The sequence below is a fragment of the Haliotis rubra genome, unplaced genomic scaffold (genome assembly GCF_003918875.1).
Source record: "Haliotis rubra isolate DU_JTF1 unplaced genomic scaffold, ASM391887v1 Scf395, whole genome shotgun sequence".
Taxonomy (NCBI): domain Eukaryota; kingdom Metazoa; phylum Mollusca; class Gastropoda; order Lepetellida; family Haliotidae; genus Haliotis; species Haliotis rubra.
In genome coordinates, this window is record NW_025767074.1 from 56,361 (window position 1) to 77,481 (window position 21,121).

Sequence of the window (21,121 nt, forward strand, 5' to 3'; positions counted from 1 at the left end):
TAGAATTGGCTTTCGATTCCTATTTCAATTTTGAGCGGATAATCGACAAACAACCACGCTCTACAATGTGTTTTTCCTATTAACTGACACATAAACACAATATTTCGTAACAACATCTTTTCACAGTATTGTTGCTACCCATCAAAGCATCTTCAAATAAAAATCGATGCAGTTATTGTTAACATGTATAAATTGATCTGTATCAAGACATTTTTATTATCTCGCGCGGAAACAATGACGCGATTTTTTTATAAGACGATCAGCATGATGTATTGTCACGAAAATTTATAAATTGATACATAGTTTTTGTATTTGCACGCTAGGCAAAGACGAGACCAAGGTTCTAGGACCGAGTTAACACATTTACTGTCACGCGTTTCATTTCGGCTCGATAGTTATCTCCGATACTTCAAACATACGTATGTTTGAGAAAGGCTTGCTTCATCTTCCAGCATCCCTGGTGCATCCAGCAGTTAATTAGGTGAGGCAACACTAGCATCCCCTGAGTGACCCTGAATACACACGTCTTAAATTAGACCACACGCCTACAACATATATCTCGAATAACATCAGAAGATATATAGCATAGTTGGTTGGTTGTTAAACGCCGCATTCAGCAATAGTCCAGATATATGGAGGCGGACTGTAAATAATCGCGTGTGTACCAGACAATCCTGTGACAAAAGAATGAGCGTCGATCTACGGAATTGGGATAGATGACATGTGTCAAGCAAGTCAGCAAGCCTGACCACCCGATCCCGTTAGAGCAACATGAAGTTAGAAACGGATTGGGGATTGGGGATTTGAATCCCGAATCTGAAAAATTTTTCCATATTCGGGATTCGAATCCCGAATGTGAAAAAAATATTCAGATTCGGGATTCAAATCTCAAATATGAAAAAAAAATTCAGATTCATCATACGAATCCCGAATGTGAAAAAAATATTCAGATTCGGGATTCGAATCCCCAATCCCCAATCCCCAATCCCCAATCCCCAATCCGTTTCTAACTTCATGTTCCCATCCCGTTAGTTGGAACTTAAGACAAGCATATAGGTTGCTTTAAGACAAATTCTTACCCGGTTCTGCACGAGTCGATTGGCATACTGGTTAACGCGTTTACTCATCTCGACGAAAACCTGGTTCGACTTGACACTTGAGGAGATTGTGGGATTTAAATATAGTTTGCATCTCACAACTATTTATTGAGGAGGTATTGCTCAATAACTGCGTGAAAAAACAAATCACTGTTCAATCTTTATGACTCCATGATATAATGTGTTAATAACTGCAACCTAAACGTCATAAAAACATGCTTAAACAATGTTTTTTGATTCACCAGAAAAGTAATAAACCTGATAATTGCATTCAAATAAAATCCGATTTTCAAAGTGTGTACTTTCTTTAGCCCGACAGTTTAATGTTGTTGAACCGATATTTTTTTACGACTTGGTCCCGGGTTGTGGTTAATGTCGCTACGAAACGTATTTCGCTCTGTTTTTCCCCCTGTAACCTTTTCTTCCATGCAGCGGTGGTCTCACGGTGCCAACGTTCGCCCTCCTCTTCCATATCCTCCCATCTGATCATGTACCGTTACTCCCCAGCCTCGCTCCTCAACACGAAATGTGGTTAGTTGCGTTGCTTCTTTCTCGTTTCATTTCCAGATTGGTTTTTAATGAAACCCTGAGTGGTAAATAACCTCCAAAGCCCAACAGAAGTTTTTTCAGTACGAATGAAACCCCGTGAATGCCATGCGCAATTTCTTGAAGACTTATAAGAACTTTGGTTTGGAGAATGTTCTGTGAACGATAGGCCGGCGTTTACAATGCCAGTCTCGGTTCGACGTACCGTTAGACGTTTAAAAACTTGTGCAATATGCTGTGATACCTTTCTGATAATTACATGATAAATTCCATGGTCTCTGACGCTCGAGAGACACGCAACCCCTAGTAAGACCTCTCCTGCCTATCGACCAGTCTGTAATCAGACGTTCAATGACATTGTGGGTGGCGTTAACTGTGTCTACGAATGACGTTTTAGCGTTAAACGTTAAGGAATCAAATTTCTTTTTGTTCGCTAAGTATAAAGAAAATCGTATCACTGAAATTTCTTGTATTTTAGTCTTATTAGATTGATGTTGTTAAGAAAAATAGCTTTGTACAACCGTGCTGACGGTAACATGCGTCACGCGACGTACGTCAACCGAAGACGTTTCCGTAAGATAACGTGCTCTTCACACTAAATCACTGATCAGCTTCATAAATATGTTTATAGCTCAAGAATATTACGTCAGCGGGTGATATCGGCTTTGTCTGATTAGGCGAAGCATTTCTAAATTGACGTCAGCCTGGAAATAAGTGAATTTTGTTTAAATTTGGATTATCAAGAGTATAATGTCTCCATGTTATTATAATTAATAACCTATACCCATGGACTCGTGACACCTCCATCACTCACGAAACCCGTGAAGATCCAGGTTAGAATTGATCTTTAGCAAGCCATGCTTGTCGTAAAAGGCGACCAACGGGATCGGGTGATCAGACACATGTCATCGTGTAGATTGATGCTCATGCTGTTGATCACTGGACTGTCTGGTCCCGACTCGATTATTGACAGACCTCCGCCATATAGCTAGAATACTACGGAGTGCGGCGTAAAACAACTAACCAACCAACCAAACCAACCATCATTCACAAGTATCCAGACCATTTCGCTCGTGAGAGTTATGTCATTCGACGGTTATTTCAGCGTTGTGATATTTGAATTGACTATTTAATGATGCTAAAGTGGTCCAAGCGTTTTTCATAATAAATTAAGAAATTTAAGATATTCTATCCTGGGCAGTAGATTAAACACAAATTTGAAACTGTGTCTCAAGTTCCGACAAGGGTCTTAATTCGACATTTCGACCTACACTGAGGAACACAGTGCTTCCCGAAACACAAGTTCCACAGCTGGTAGTCAATGTTTAGTCGAGTATATATGACATTTGGGAAATCCGTATCTCTAAAATCATTATCTCTTGAGTTCTTGTGGCATTAATGTGCAGAACAGAGACAGTAATTTTCGAGTTTCCGTTGTTGTGTTTTGTGTCACAGATTTGATAACGCGACAGCAATTTTCAGAAATCCTGCTTTAATCAAGCAAGTAACTTCTTCTACAGACATGGGTGGTCTGTGCTATATTCTAAGTATCTTCGTCCAAGGAAACGTAACATTTTGTTGGATCCGACCCCTCTAACTGTGGATGTGTGGGTGATGATGGCATGGAGTGGGGGTGGGGATGTTGAGGGTAATTCTGGCAGCTTTACAAGACGTTGGGTCCCTGAAGATCATCTGGCATATCCTTTCAGACATAACTGTCTTGAAGCACTGACTGCAAGAAAAACATAGTCTGAATTGTAATAATATCAAATGTCAAATCCCTTTGGGACAGTCGTACAGTTTAGATTGATTACAAAAATTAAATCCAATTAAAATGGAACCGACAAATGTAAAGAAACCCTATGCTAGTATCACTGTGAACGAGCGATTCAACCAAGTGCTTTGTTGACGGGTAAGCCAGTCCCGCCTACAGTTACAGTGAAGGTCAAGGTGACTGGTGAGTTGAAGAACATTCTAAGACCACCAGGGTACAGGACATAGTTCTCTCTGAAGTACTTCAATGTCTGAGACTAAGTTTGCCGAGTCAGTGGCTTGGAGACAACTGGAGGATCAAGCGCACGGTTAAGACAGGAATCTAGTTTGACAAATCCCCGTTGTAGGCCCGAAACCACCAGAGACCAAGCATCATGGCCGCACATAGATTCTGTTCCAGCTTCAAAGACTGCAGACAGATGATGTGAGAGAATCTTATCACATTTTAAGCTGGCAATTTCACTGTTGATATTCCTTTGAGGGTCAGTGTAGTCTATGTCATGTTTGGTCGGAGACAGTTCGATTAGGCAAACAGATCTCTGAAGGTATGTCAGGAGTTGAAAGGTCATGCCAAGTTGTCGCTGAATCTGACGTTGGCCCCTGAGACTATATCGAAACGGACACAACACGTTAACAACTTAACGTGAAGGTGTAGTTTTTAAGGTTTGCACGGATCTGCAATATTTGACTCATAAATGACCGAAGTTGTTTTGTCAGGTGAACAACTGACAGGTGTATTTGTGACAGTTTCTACTAGTGGGCAGGATACGTGCACCCTTCTGCAAACACCTGTTACCATCACAATTCGCTGGTGAATCCTAAAAACATAGACCAGGTCATAATATAGTCGGAATTGTGTTCAATCAACTTGACAGATCTCATTTGAATATGGAATGTAGTTCCTCGCTTCTATTGACAGGGGAGCGCGATGAAAAAATTGGTGTGTCAAAATTCGTAACTAGACGTAGTGTTTTGTACTAACGTTTAACAAAGTCAGTAGGCAATCTTCACTTGCCTGGGGGTATCCATCTTTTATAGACCCTTGATAAAGTAAAGATAAAATATGTTGTAAAACACTGACGTATTTGACTTTACCACACTATTAAAAAATACAGCTTTCATTTATTAAGCCGAAAACTGTACAATGTGTGAAGCCTATTTCTGGTGTCGTCGGACGTGCTATTGTTGGAATGGTACAAAAAACGGTGTAAATATACTCATGCCAATAATGGTTGTCTCTCCAAATAAAAAATTGAAGGGGGTGACAACCATTTTTGGCATGAGTATATATTTACTCACTTTTCTTTTTATGTGACTTTTCACTCGTCATATTGGAAGGATGCATATATGTTTTATCCGTGCAGATTCCAATCTTCAGCAGCTGATGCTTGTAGTAAGATGCATCTGACGGCATCGGACGGTCAGGCTTTTTTATGCATTCCATCGTATCCTAATTGAGTAGGTGCATACTCATGAGGTCGGGACTCGATTACTTACACACCACCGCCATATTAGCTGGAATATTGCTGAGGGCGGTATTCAACAACAACCATTATATCATGGGGCCAAATTTGTTGTGATATTTCTATTACATTAAAATAAAGCACACCAAAATAAATGATTATTTAAAAATATAATTATTGAAATGTTTACACATCAGGAGCTCGACTAACATGAAACACACACGTTTGACAGCTTGATAATGGTGTGTCGCTAATAAACTATGTCTGTCTGTCTATAAGCAGTAAACTAGGAGATGCTATCCACAAGTTATGCGATTTGTTATTCACACAAGCACTTATTGTCGTCTTTATAATGAAATATGTACATACCATACAACAAAACAGAATACAGTTTGTACCATACACAAACACAAGAAAATCGGATCCCTATGGCATTCTGTGTTACAAAAGGTCACCAACAACCACGTAACTCACGACCAGATTCATTAGCATGGTTCACTGGACGTCAATATACCTCTACCCCTCATATACCCCTCATAATCACTGGATTGTCTGGTGCAGACTATTTTTTTTCAAGACCCCGTTGTAAACAGAAAAATAGGCAGAAAGACAGACAGACGGACAAATTGTTCATTATTGGCACATCTCTATGCCCACCAATATCACATAAATCACAGCATGGATTGATATAAATGGGACATACCTAATGGAATTATGAGGGTCTGTGGTAAAAGATAATAAAGCTGATAATATCTTATCATCAGTGATAAGACATGTTCCTCTGTCGTTGTAAAATAAAAAAAAAGGTTTTGGACCGATTTGTATATATTCACTGGACCTTAGAAACCTATAGTTCTTAAATCAACTATTAAAATAACAAGTATTTTGCAAAAGATCAAAACTGACGTCATCTTAAAAAACATGGACTTTAAGCGAATAGTTTGACCACAGATTCTCTTTGCACCTAGCATGTTACGCCGATCTATCAATTCTCTTAAGCAGTGTATCCTTAACAGCCAGACAAGAGAACGTTTGCTAAAAAGGAAATATCGACATATACTTAGTTAACCATCTGTCGATAATCAGCATCACAGTTAACAATAGCAAAAACGCTGATCGATCTGCGGAATCGTAAAAACTGTACGTATCAATGACGACTAGATTAATATCTCTGATTATTGTATTTCTTGTGATGTTAATGTAATGTACTGAGTTGCCACTGAAGCACTCAAACTTACACTCCCACGTACACTTACGTGTTAGAATGACTAATCACTATCATCGTTATTTGATTCACAAACATATGCTCATGATATGTTCAGATTGGGTTCGCTAATGATTCATAAATACATGTTCATTATATATTCAGAATCTTCTTGCTAATGATTCACAAACACGTGTTCACAATATATTCAGAATCTTCTTGCTAATTATTCACAAACACGTGTTCATAATATATTCAGAATGTTCTTGCTAATGATTCACAAACACGTGTTAATAGCGAGCCTGACCACCCGATCCCGTTAAGGAAGCATCAAAAAGGCGTGAGGCTGTCAAACACGGTCACTCTTTCAGCTATTCATTGTGCATAGAGCCCAGGTCACAAATCAGTCGAAGTTAAGCAACGTTGGGCGCGGAGAGTTTTTGGATGGGTGACTGTGTTTGACAGCTTGACTTCGGAGAGATTCTAGGGCTTCGGTCCTGCCCCATAACGAAGCACAACGTGACACATGTGGTCTCACCTTAGGCAAGTGAGTTTGTTCCAAATTGTCTCTGTTCACCAAGCAGAAAAAGGGTACCCGTTGGGATAAGTCATATGACTATATACCTTCTAGCCCCTCACGGGCAGCATGGGTTATCCGGGTTTATAATGTCTATTATGTTGTATCCACTTAGAGCATGTCCGTGCAGCGTGGAGTTCAGCGCCATATAAGTGGCTTCAATAATAAAGCGTTGGCTTTTTTGTCGTTTATCTTTGTCTCCATATTTGAGATCGACCAACTGGACACATGCCGATTTATTCAATATCACCGCTATTATTCCGTAGAGTTTTGCGCTTAATTTAGTCATGTTAGAATTGGCTTTCGATTCCTATTTCAATTTTGAGCGGATAATCGGCAAACAACCACGCTCTACAATGTGTTTTTTTCTATTAATTGACACATAAACACAATATTTCGTAACAACATCTTTTCACAGTATTGTTGCTACCCATCAAAGCATCTTCAAATAAAAATCGATGCAGTTATTGTAAACATGTATAAATTGATCTGTATCAAGACATTTTTATTATCTCGCGCGGAAACAATGACGCGATTTTTTTATAAGACGATCAGCATGATGTATTGTCACGAAAATTTATAAATTGATACATAGTTTTTGTATTTGCACGCTAGGCAAAGACGAGACCAAGGTTCTAGGACCGCGTTAACACATTTACTGTCACGCGTTTCATTTCGGCTCGATAGTTATCTCCGATACTTCAAACATACGTATGTTTGAGAAAGGTTTGCTTCATCTTCTAGCATCCCTGGTGCATCCAGCAGTTAATTAGGTGAGGCAACACTAGCATCCCCTGAGTGACCCTGAATACACACGTCTTAAATTAGACCACACGCCTACAACATATATCTGGAATAGCATCAGAAGATATATAGCATAGTTGGTTGGTTGTTAAACGCCGCAGTCAGCAATAGTCCAGATATATGGAGGCGGACTGTAAATAATCGCGTGTGTACCAGACAATCCTGTGACAAAAGCATGAGCGTCGATCTACACAAATGGGATACGATGACATGTGTCATCCCGAATCCTGAATCTGAATATTTTTTTCACATTCGGGATTCGAATCCCGAATGTGGAAAAATTATTCAGATTCGGGATTCAAATCCCGAAACCCGAATGTTGAGAAAACTGAGATTTCAGGTTCAAATATCGGAAACTGTAGTTACCCAGGTATACAACGAGCACCTAGTATTTTAGAAGGGGGATGAAATATAAGAGTTCAAATACCGAATGCCGAGTGTCGAATGTGCAAAAATACCGAATCTGAAAAAAATTCAGATTCGGGATTCAAATCCCGAATAAGGAAAAAATATTCAGATTTGGGATTCAAATCCCAAATATGGAAAAAAAATTCAGATTCATCATTCGAATCCCGAATGTGAAAAAAATATTTAAATTCGGGATTCGAATCCCCAATCCCCAATCCCCAATCCGTTTCTAACTTCATGTTCCCATCCTGTTAGTCGGAACTTAAGACAAGCATATAGGTTGCTTTAAGACAAATTCTAACCCTGTTCTGCACGAGTCGATTGGCATACTGGTTAACGCGTTTTCTCATCTCGACGAAAACCTGGTTCGACTTGACACTTGAGGAGGTTGTGGGATTTAAATATAGTTTGCATCTCACAACTATTTATTGAGGAGGTAGCTCAATGACTGCGTGAAAAAACAAACCACTGTTCAATCATTATGACGCCACGATATAATGTGTTAATAACTGCAACCTAAACGTCATAAAAAGATGCTTAAACAATGTTTTTTGATTCACCAGAAAAGTAATAAACCTGATAATCGCGTTCAAATAAAATCCGATTTTCAAAGTGTGTACTTTCTTTAGCCCGACAGTTTAATGTTGTTGAACCGATAGGTTTTTTACGACTTGGTCCCGGGTTGTGGTTAATGTCGCTACGAAACGTATTTCGCTCTGTTTTTCCCCCTGTAACCTTTTCTTCCATGTAGCGGTGGTCTCACGGTGCCAACGTTCGCCCTCCTCTTCCATATCCTCCCATCTGATCATGTACCGTTACTCCCTGGCCTCGCCTCTCAACACGAAATGTGGTTAGTTGCGTTGCTTCTTTCTCGTTTCATTTCCAGATTGGTTTTTAATGAAACCCTGAGTGGTAAATAACCTCCAAAGCCCAACAGAAGTTTTTTCAGTACGAATGAAACCCCGTGAATGCCATGAGCAATTTCTTGAAGACTTATAAGAACTTTGGTTTGGAGAATGTTCTGTGAACGATAGGCCGGCGTTTACAATGCCAGTCTCGGTTCGATGTACCATTAGACGTTTTAAAACTTGTGCAATATGCTGTGATACCTTTCTGATAATTACATGATAAATTCCATGGTCTCTGACGCTCGAGAGACACGCAACCCCTAGTAAGACCTCTCCCTGCCTATCGACCAGTCTGTAATCAGACGTTCAATGACATTGTGGATCGCGAATACTGCGTCTACGCATGATGTTTTAGCGTTAAACGTTAAGGAATCAAATTACTTTTTGTTAGCTACGTTTAAAGAAAACTCGTATCACTGAAATTTCTTGTATTTTAGTCTTATTAGATTGATGTTGTTAAGAAAAATAGCTTTGTACAACCGTGCTGACGGTAACATGCGTCACGCGACGTACGTCAACCGTAGACGTTGCCGTAAGATAACGTGCTCTTCACCTTTATTGACACCGACACTAAATCACTGATCAGCTTCATAAATATGTTTATAGCTCTAGGATATTACGTTAGCGGGTGATATCGGCTTTGTCTGATTAGGCGAAGCATTTCCAAATTGACGTCAGCCTGGAAATAAGTGAATTTTGTTTAAATTTGGATTATCAAGAGTATAATGACTCCATTTTATTATGATAAATAACCTATACTCATTGACCCGTGATACCTCCATCACTCACGAAACCCATGAAGATCCAGGTTAGAATTGATCTTTAGCAAGCCATGCTTGTCGTAAAAGGTGACCAACGGGATCGGGTGATCAGACACATGTCATCGCGTAGATTGATGCTCATGCTGTTGATCACTGGACTGTCTGGTCCCGACTCGATTATTGACAGACCTCCGCCATGTAGCTAGAATACTACGAAGTGCGGCGTAAAACAACAAACCAACCAAACCAACCATCATTCACAAGTATCCAGACCATTTCGCTCGTGAGAGTTATGTCATTCGACGGTTATTTCAGCGTTGTGATATTTGAATTGACTATTTAATGATGCTAAAGTGGTCCAAGCCTTTTTCATAATAATTAAGAAATTTAAGATATTCTATCCTGGGCAGTAGAATAAACACAAATTTGAAAATGTGTCTCAAGTTCCGACAAGGGTCTTAATTCGACATTTCGACCTACACTGAGGAACACAGTGCTTCCCGAAACACAAGTTCCACAGCTGGTAGTCAATGTTTAGTGGAGTATTTCTGACATTTGGGAAATCTGCATCTCTAAAATCATTATCTCTTGAGTTCTTGTGGCATTAATGTGCAGAACAGAGACAGTTATTTTCGAGTTTTCGTTGTTGTTTTTTGTGTCACAGATTTAATAACGCGACAGCAATTTTCAGAAATCCTGCTTTAATCAAGCGAGTAACTTCTACAGACATGGGTGGTCTGTGCTATATTCTAAGTACCTTCGTCCAAGGAAACGTAACATTTTGTTGGATCCGACCCCTCTAACTGTGGATGTGTGGGTGATGATGGCATGGAGTGGGGGTGGGGATGTTGAGGGTATTCTGGCAGCTTTACAAGACGTTGGGTCCCTGAAGATCATCTGGCATATCCTTTCAGACATAACTGTCTTGGAGCACTGACTGCAAGAAAAACATAGTCTGAATTGTAATAATATCAAATGTCAAATCCCTTTGGGACAGTCGTACAGTTTCGATTGATTACAAAAATTAAATCCAATTAAAATGGAACTGACAAATGTAAAGAAACCCTATGCTAGTATCATTGTGAACGAGCGATTCAACCAAGTGCTTTGTTGACGGGTGAGCCAGTCCCGCCTACAGTTACAGTGAAAGTCAAGGTGACTGGTGAGTTGAAGAACAATCTACGACCACCAGGGTACAGGACATAGTTCTCTCTGAAGTACTTCAATGTCTGAGACTAAGTTTGCCGTGTCAGTGGCTTGGAGACAACTGGAGGATCAAGCGCACGGTTAAGACAGTAATCTAGTTTGACAAATCCCCGTTGTAGGCCCGAAACCACCAGAGACCAAGCATCATGGCCGCACATAGATTCTGTTCCAGCTTCAAAGACTGCAGACAGATGATGTGAGAGAATCTTATCACATTTTAAGCTGGCAATTTCACTGTTGATATTCCTTTGAGGGTCAGTGTAGTCTATGTCATGTTTGGTCGGAGACAGTTCGATTAGGCAAACAGATCGCTGATGGTAGGTCAGGAGTTGAAAGGTCATGCCAAGTTGTCGTTGAATCTGACGTTGGCCCCTGAGACTATATCGAAACAGACAGCACACGTTAACAACTTAACGTGAAGGTGTAGTTTTTAAGGTTTGAACGGATCTGCAATATTTGACTCATAAATGACCGAAGTTATGTCCAAGGCAGTTACTTATCCTTTTTATCCCGTTGTTTTGTCAGGTGAACAACTGACAGGTGTAATTGTGACAGTTTCTACTAGTGGGCAGGATACGTGCACCCTTCTGCAAACACCTGTTACCATCACAATTCGCTGGTGAATCCTAAAAACATAGACCAGGTCATAATATAGTCGGAATTTTTCAATCGACTCTTCAGATCTCATTTGAATATGGAATGTAGTTCCTGGCTTCTATTGACAGGGAAACGCGATGAAAGAATTGGTTTGTCAAATGATGTTTGTAGCTAGACGTAGTGTTTTGTACTAACGTTTAACAAAGTCAGTAGGCAATCTTCACTTGCCTGGGGGTATCCATGTTCTATAGACCCTTGATAAAGTAAAGATAAGATATATTGTAAAACACTGACGTATTTGACTTTACCACACTTTTAATAAAAACAGCTTTCATTTTCTACGCCGAAGAGTGAGTGAGTGAGTGAGTATGGTTTTACGCCGCTTTTAGCAATATTCCAGCAATATCACGGCGGGGACACCAGAAATGGGCTTCACACATTGCACCCATGTGGGGAATCGAAACCGGGTCTTCAGCATGTCGAGCGGAAGGCTTTAACTATTAGACTATCCCATCGCCCCTTTACACCGAAGCCTCAGGTTTGATTCTTCATAGGTGTACAATATGTGAAGCCTATTTCTGGTGTCGTCGGCCGTGCTATTGTTGGAATGGTAGAAAAAAACGGTGTAAATATATGTACTCACCTCTTATGTGACTTTTCACTCGTCATATTGGAAGAATGCATATATGTCTTATACGTGCAGATTCCAATCTTCAGCAACTGATGCTTGTAGTAAGATGCTTCTGACGGCATCGGACGGTCAGGCTTTTTGACGCATTCCATCGTATCCTAATTGAGTAGGTGCATACTCATGAGGTCAATCACAGGATTGTCTGGTCGGGACTCGATTATTTACAGACCACCGTCATATTAGCTGGAATATTGCTGAGGGCGGTATTCAACAACAACCATTATATCATGGTGCCAAATTTGTTGTGATATTTCTATTACATTAAAATAAAGCACACCAAAATAAATGATTCTTTAAAAATATATTTATTGAAATGTTTACACATCAGGAGCTCGACTCACAAGAAACACAAACGTTTGACAGCTTGATAATGGTGTGTCGCTAATAAACTATGTCTGTCTGTCTATAAGCAGTAAACTAGGAGATGCTATCCACAAAGTTATGCAATTTGTTATTCACACAAGCGCTTATTGTCGTCTTTATAATGAAATATGTACATACCATACAACAAAACAGAATACAGTTTGTACCATACACAAACACAAGAAAATCGGATCCCTATGGCATTCTTGGGTTACAGAAGGTCACCAACAACCACGTAACTCACGACCAGATTCATTAGCATGGTTCACTGGACGTCAATATACCTCTACCCTTCATATACCCCTCATCATCACTGGATTGTCTGGTGCAGACTATTATTTATTTCAAGACCCCGTTGTAGACAGAAAAATAGGCAGAAAGACAGACAGACGGACAAATTGTTAATCATTGGCACATCTCTATGCCCACCAATATCACACAAATCACAGCATGGATTAATACAAATCGGACATACCTAATGGAATTCTGAGGGTCTGTGGTAACAGATAATACAGCTGATAATATCTTAACATCAGTGATAAGACATGTTTCTCTGTCGTTGTAAAATAAAAAAGAAGGTTTTGGACCGATTTGTATATATTCACTGGACCTTAGAAACCTATAGTTCTTAAATCAACTATTAAAATAACAAGTATTTTGCAAAAGATCAAAACTGACGTCATCTTAAAAACATGGACATTAAGCGAACAGTTTGACCACAGATTCTCTTTGCACCTGGCATGTATCGCCGATCTATCAATTCTCTTAAGCAGTGTATCCTTAACAGCCAGACAAGAGAACGTTGGCTAAAAAGGAAATATCGACATATACTTAGTTAACCATCTGCCGATAATCAGCATCACAGTTAACAATAGCAAAAACGCTGATCGATCTGCGGAATCGTAAAAACTGTACGTATCAATGACGACTAGATTAATATCTCTGATTATTGTATTTCTTGTGATGTTAATGTAATGTACTGAGATGCCACTGAAGCACTCAAACTTACACTCCTACGTACACTTACGTGTTAGAATGACTAATCACTATCATCGTTATTTGATTCACAAACATATGCTCATTGAGATGATATGTTCAGATTGTGTTCGTTAATGATTCATAAATACATGTTCATTATATATTCAGAATCTTCTTGCTAATGATTCACAAACACGTGTTCACAATATATTCAGAATCTTCTTGCTAAATATTCACAAACACGTGTTCATAATATATTCAGAATGTTCTTGCTAATGATTCACAAACACGTGTTAATAGCGAGCCTGACCACCCGATCCCGTTAAGGAAGCATCAAAAAGGCGTGAGGCTGTCAAACACGGTCACTCTTCCAACTATTCATTGTGCATAGAGCCCAGGTCACAAATCAGTCGAAGTTAAGCAACGTTGGGCGCGGAGAGTTTTTGGATGGGTGACTGTGTTTGACAGCTTGACTCCGGGGCTTCGGTCCTGCTCCATAACGAAGCACACGTGACACATGTGGTCTCACCTTAGGCAAGTGAGTTTGTTCCAAATTGTCTCTGTTCATCAAGCAGAAAAGGGGTACCCGTTGGGATAAGTCATATGACTATATACCTTCTAGCGCCTCACGCGCCGCTTGGGTTATCCGGGTTTATAATGTCCATTATGTTTTATCCACTTAGAGCATGTCCGTGCAGCGTGGAGTTCAGCGCCATATAAATGGCTTCAATAATAAAGCGTTGGCTTTTTTGTCGTTTATCTTTGTCTCCATATTTGAGATCGACCAACTGGACACATGCCGATTTATTCAATATCACCGCTATTATTCCGTAGAGTTTTGCGCTTAATTTAGTCATGTTAGAATTGGCTTTCGATTCCTATTTCAATTTTGAGCGGATAATCGACAAACAACCACGCTCTACAATGTGTTGTTTCTATTAATTGACACATAAACACAATATTTCGTAACAACATCTTTTCACAGTATTGTTGCTACCCATCAAAGCATCTTCAAATAAAAATCGATGCAGTTATTGTAAACATGTATAAATTGATCTGTATCAAGACATTTTTATTATCTCGCGCGGAAACAATGACGCGATTTTTTTATAAGACGATCAGCATGATGTATTGTCACGAAAATTTATAAATTGATACATAGTTTTTGTATTTGCACGCTAGGAAACGACGAGACCAAGGTTCTAGGACCGAGTTAACACATTTACTGTCACGCGTTTCATTTCGGCTCGATAGTTATCTCCGATACTTCAAACATACGTATGTTTGAGAAAGGCTTGCTTCATCTTCTAGCATCCCTGGTGCATCCAGCAGTTAATTAGGTGAGGCAACACTAGCATCCCCTGAGTGACCCTGAATACACACGTCTTAAATTAGACCACACGCCTACAACATATATCTGGAATAGCATCAGAAGATATATAGCATAGTTGGTTGGTTGTTAAACGCCGCAGTCAGCAATAGTCCAGATATATGGAGGCGGACTGTAAATAATCGCGTCTGGACCAGACAATCCTTTGACAAAAGCATGGGCATCGATCTACGTAATCGGGATAGGATGACACGTGTCAACCAAGTCAGCGAGCCTGACCACCAGATCCCGTTAGAGCAACATGAAGTTAGAAACGGATTGGGGATTGGGGATTGGGGATTGGTGATTTGGGATTCGAATCCCGAATCTGAATATTTTTTTCACATTCGGGATTCGAATCCCGAATATGGAAAAAAAATATTCAGATTCGGGATTCAAATCCCGAAACCCGAATGTTGAGAAAACTCAGATTTCAGGTTCAAATATCGGAAACTGTAGTTACCCAGGTATACAACGAGCACCTAGTATTTTAGAAGGGGGATGAAATATAAGAGTTCAAATACCGAATGCCGAGTGTCGAATGTGCAAAAATACCGAATCTGAAAAAAATTCAGATTCGGGATTCAAATACCGAATATGGAAAAAATATTCAGATTTGGAATTCAAATCCCAAATATGAAAAAAAATTTCAGATTCATCATTCGAATCCCGAATGTGAAAAAATATTTAGATTCGGGATTCGAATCCCCAATCCCCAATCCCCAATCCCCAATCCCCAATCCGTTTCTAACTTCATGTTCCCATCCTGTTAGTCGGAACTTAAGACAAGCATATAGGTTGCTTTAAGACAAATTCTAACCCTGTTCTGCACGAGTCGATTGGCATACTGGTTAACGCGTTTTCTCATCTCGACGAAAACCTGGTTCGACTTGACACTTGAGGAGGTTGTGGGATTTAAATATAGTTTGCATCTCACAACTATTTATTGAGGAGGTAGCTCAATGACTGCGTGAAAAAACAAATCACTGTTCAATCTTTATGACGCCACGATATAATGTGTTAATAACTGCAACCTAAACGTCATAAAAAGATGCTTAAACAATGTTTTAAGATTCACCAGAAAAGTAATAAACCTGATAATCGCGTTCAAATAAAATCCGATTTTCAAAGTGTGTACTTTCTTTAGCCCGACAGTTTAATGTTGTTGAACCGATAGGTTTTTACGACTTGGTCCCGGGTTGTGGTTAATGTCGCTACGAAACGTATTTCGCTCTGTTTTTCCCCCTGTAACCTTTTCTTCCATGTAGCGGTGGTCTCACGGTGCCAACGTTCGCCCTCCTCTTCCATATCCTCCACTCTGATCATGTACCGTTACTCCCTAGCCTCGCTCCTCAACACGAAATGTGGTTAGTTGCGTTGCTTCTTTCTCGTTTCATTTCCAGATTGGTTTTTAATGAAACCCTGAGTGGTAAATAACCTCCAAAGCCCAACAGAAGTTTTTTCAGTACGAATGAAACCCCGTGAATGCCATGCGCAATTTCTTGAAGACTTATAAGAACTTTGGTTTGGAGAATGTTCTGTGAACGATAGGCCGGCGTTTACAATGCCAGTCTCGGTTCGATGTACCATTAGACGTTTAAAAACTTGTGCAATATGCTGTGATACCTTTCTGATAATTACATGATAAATTCCATGGTCTCTGACGCTCGAGAGACACGCAAACCCTAGTAAGACCTCTCCCTGCCTATCGACCAGTCTGTAATCAGACGTTCAATGACATTGTGGGTGGCGTTAACTGCGTCTACGAATGACATTTTAGCGTTAAACGTTAAGGAATAAAATTACTTTTTGTTAGCTACGTTTAAAGAAAACTCGTATCACTGAAATTTCTTGTATTTTAGTCTTATTAGATTGATGTTGTTAAGAAAAATAGCTTTGTACAACCGTGCTGACGGTAACATGCGTCACGCGACGTACGTCAACCGTAGACGTTGCCGTAAGATAACGTGCTCTTCACCTTTATTGACACCGACACTAAATCACTGATCAGCTTCATAAATATGTTTATAGCTCAAGGATATTACGTTAGCGGGTGATATCGGCTTTGTCTGATTAGGCGAAGCATTTCCAAATTGACGTCAGCCTGGAAATAAGTGAATTTTGTTTAAATTTGGATTATCAAGAGTATAATGACTCCATTTTATTATGATAAATAACCTATACTCATTGACTCGTGATACCTCCATCACTCACGAAACCCATGAAGATCCAGGTTAGAATTGATCTTTAGCAAGCCATGCTTGTCGTAAAAGGTGACCAACGGGATCGGGTGATCAGACACATGTCATCGCGTAGATTGATGCTCATGCTGTTGATCACTGGACTGTCTGGTCCCGACTCGATTATTGACAGACCTCCGCCATATAGCTAGAATACTACGAAGTGCGGCGTAAAACAACAAACCAACCAACCAAACCCACCATCAGTCACAAGTATCCAGACCATTTCGCTCGTGGGAGTTATGTCATTGGACGGTTATTTTAGCGTTGTGATATTTGAATTGACTATTTAATGATGCTAAAGTGGTCCAAGCGTTTTTCATAAGAAATAAAGCAATTTAAGATATTACATCCTGGACAGTAGAATAAACACAAATTTGAAAATGTGTCTCAAGTTCCGACAAGGGTCTTAATTCGACATTTCGACCTACACTGAGGAACACAGTGCTTCCCGAAACACAAGTTCCACAGCTGGTAGTCCATGTTTAATCGAGTATTTCAGACATTTGGGAAATCCGCATCTCTAAAATCATTATCTCTTGAGTTCTTGTGGCATTAATGTGCAGAACAGAGACAGTTATTTTCGAGTTTCCGTTGTTGTGTTTTGTGTCACAGATTTAATAACGCGACAGCAATTTTCAGAAATCCTGCTTTAATCAAGCGAGTAACTTCTACAGACATGGGTGGTCTGTGCTATATTCTAAGTACCTTCGTCCAAGGAAACGTAACATTTTGTTGGATCCGACCCCTCTAACTGTGGATGTGTGGGTGATGATGGCATGGAGTGGGGTGGGGATATTGAGGGTAATTCTGGCAGCTTTACAAGACGTTGGGTCCCTGAAGATCATCTGGCATATCCTCTTAGACGTAACTGTCTTGGAGCACTGACTGCAAGAAAAACATAGTCTGAATTGTAATAATATCAAATGTCAAATCCCTTTGGGACAGTCGTACAGTTTAGATTGATTACAAAAATTAAATCCAATTAAGATGGAACCGACAAATGTAAAGAAACCCTATGCTAGTATCATTGTGAACGAGCGATTCAACCAAGTGCTTTGTTGACGGGTAAGCCAGTCCCGCCTACAGTTACAGTGAAGGTCAAGGTGACTGGTGAGTTGAAGAACAATCTACGACCACAAGGGTACAGGACATAGTTCTCTCTGAAGTACTTCAATGTCTGAGACTAAGTTTGCCGAGTCAGTGGCTTGGAGACAACTGGAGGATCAAGCGCACGGTTAAGACAGGAATCTAGTTTGACAAGTCCCCGTTGTAGGCCCGAAACCACCAGAGACCAAGCATCATGCCCGCACATAGATTCTGTTCCAGCTTCAAAGACTGCAGACAGATGATGTGAGAGAATCTTATCACATTTTAAGCTGGCAATTTCACTGTTGATATTCCTTTGAGGGTCAGTGTAGTCTATGTCATGTTTGGTCGGAGACAGTTCGATTAGGCAAACAGATCGCTGATGGTAGGTCAGGAGTTGAAAGGTCATGCCAAGTTGTCGCTGAATCTGACGTTGGCCCCTGAGACTATATCGAAACAGACAGCACACGTTAACAACTTAACGTGAAGGTGTAGTTTTTAAGGTTTGCACGGATCTGCAATATTTGACTCATAAGTGACCGAAGTTATGTCCAAGGCAGTTACTTATCCTTTTTATCCCGTTGTTTTGTCAGGTGAACAACTGACAGGTGTAATTGTCATGTGACAGTGTCTACTAGTGGGCAGGATACGTGCACCCTTCTGCAAACACCTTTTACCATCACAATACGCTGGTGAATCCTAAAAACATAGAGCAGGTCATATTATAGTCGGAATTGTGTTCAATCGACTCTTCAGATCTCATTTGAATATGGAATGTAGTTCCTCGCTTCTATTGACAGGGAAACGGGATGGAAAAATTGGTGTGTCAAAGGATGTTCGTAACTAGACGTAGTGTTTTGTACTAACGTTTAACAAAGTCAGTAGGCAATCTTCACTTGCCTGGGGGTATCCATGTTCTATAGACCCTTGATAAAGTAAAGATAATATATATTGTAAAACACTGACGTATTTGACTTTACCACACTATTAAAAAATACAGCTTTCATTTTTTAAGCCGAGGACTCAGGTTTGATTCTTCATAGGTGTACAATGTGTGAAGCCTATTTCTGGTGTCATCGGCCGTGCTATTGTTGGAATGGTACAAAAAACGGTGTAAATATATGTACTCACTTACTCCTTTTATGTGACTTTTCACTCGTCATATTGGAAGGATGCATATATGTTTTATACGTGCAGATTCCAATCTTCAGCAACTGATGCTTGTAGTAAGATGCTTCTAACGGCATCGGACGGTCAGGCTTTTTTACGCATTCCATCGAATCCTAATTGAGTAGGTCCGTACTCATGATGTCAATCACCGGGTTGTATGGTCGGGACTCGATTATTTACAGACCACCGTCATATTAGCTGGAATATTGCTGAGGGCGGTATTCAACAACAACCATTATATCATGGTGCCAAATTTGTTGTGATATTTCTATTACATTAAAATAAAGCACACCAAAATAAATGATTCTTTAAAAATATAATTATTGAAATGTTTACACATCAGGAGCTCGACTAACATGAAACACAAACGTTTGAGCAGTAAACTAGTCTGAGGTAAACTGATTGCTAAAAGCGGCGTAAAACCAAACTCAGTCAGTAAACTAGGAGATGCGAACCAAAACCAGTCAGTCAGTAAACTAGGAGATGCTATCCACAAAGTTATGCAATTTGTTATTCACACAAGCGCTTATTGTCGTCTTTATAACGAAATATGTACATACCATACAACAAAACAGAATACAGTTTGTACCATACACAAACACAAGAAAATCGGATCCCTATGGCATTCTGTGTTACAGAAGGTCACCAACAACCACGTAACTCACGACCAGATTCATTAGCATGGTTCACTGGACGTCAATATACCCCTACCCCTCATATACCCCTCATAATCACTGGATTGTCTGGTGCAGACTATTATTTTTTCAAGACCCCGTTGTAGACAGAAAAATAGGCAGAAAGACAGACAGACGGACAAATTGTTAATCATTGGCACATCTCTATGCCCACCAATATCACACAAATCACAGCGTGGATTAATATAAATGGGACATACCTAATGGAATTCTGAGGGTCTGTGGTAAAAGATAATAAAGCTGATAATATCTTAACATCAGTGATAAGACATGTTTCTCTGTCGTTGTAAAATAAAAAGAAGGTTTTGGACCGATTTGTATATATTCACTGGACCTTGGAAACCTATAGTTGTTATTGTTAAATCAACTATTAAAATAACAAGTATTTTGCAAAAGATCAAAACTGACGTCATCTTAAAAACATGGACTTTAAGCGAATAGTTTGACAACAGATTCTCTTTGCACCTGGCATGTATCGCCGATCTATCAATTCTCTTAAGCAGTGTATCCTTAACAGCCAGACAGGAGAACGTTTGCTAAAAAGGAAATATCGACATATACTTAGTTAACCATCTGCCGATAATCAGCATCACAGTTAACAATAGCAAAAACGTTGATCGATCTGCGGAATCGTAAAAATTGTACGTATCAATGACGACTAGATTAATATCTCTGATTATTGTATTTCTTGTGATGTTAATGTAATGTACTCAGTTGCCACTGAAGCACTCAAACTTACGCTCCCACGTACACTTACGTGTTAGAATGACTAATCAGTATCATCCTTATTTGATTCACAAACATATGCTCATGATATGTTCAGATTGTGTTCGCTAATGATTCATAAATACATGTTCATTATATATTCAGAATCTATTTGCTAATGATTCACAAACACAGGCTTATAACATGTTCACAATATATTTGCTAATAATGTACAAGCACATGCTCATAATATGTTCAGTTTGGGTTCGTTAATGATTCGTAAATACTAGCTCATAATATATTCAGAATCTTCTTGCTAATGATTCACAAACACGTGTTCATAATATATTCAGAATCTTCTTGCTAATGATTCACAAACACGTGTTCATAATATACTCATGCCAATAATGGTTGTCACCCCCTTCAATTTTTTAATTGGAGAGGTGTGGTGGTGTGATGGGTGTGAGGTGTTTGGGG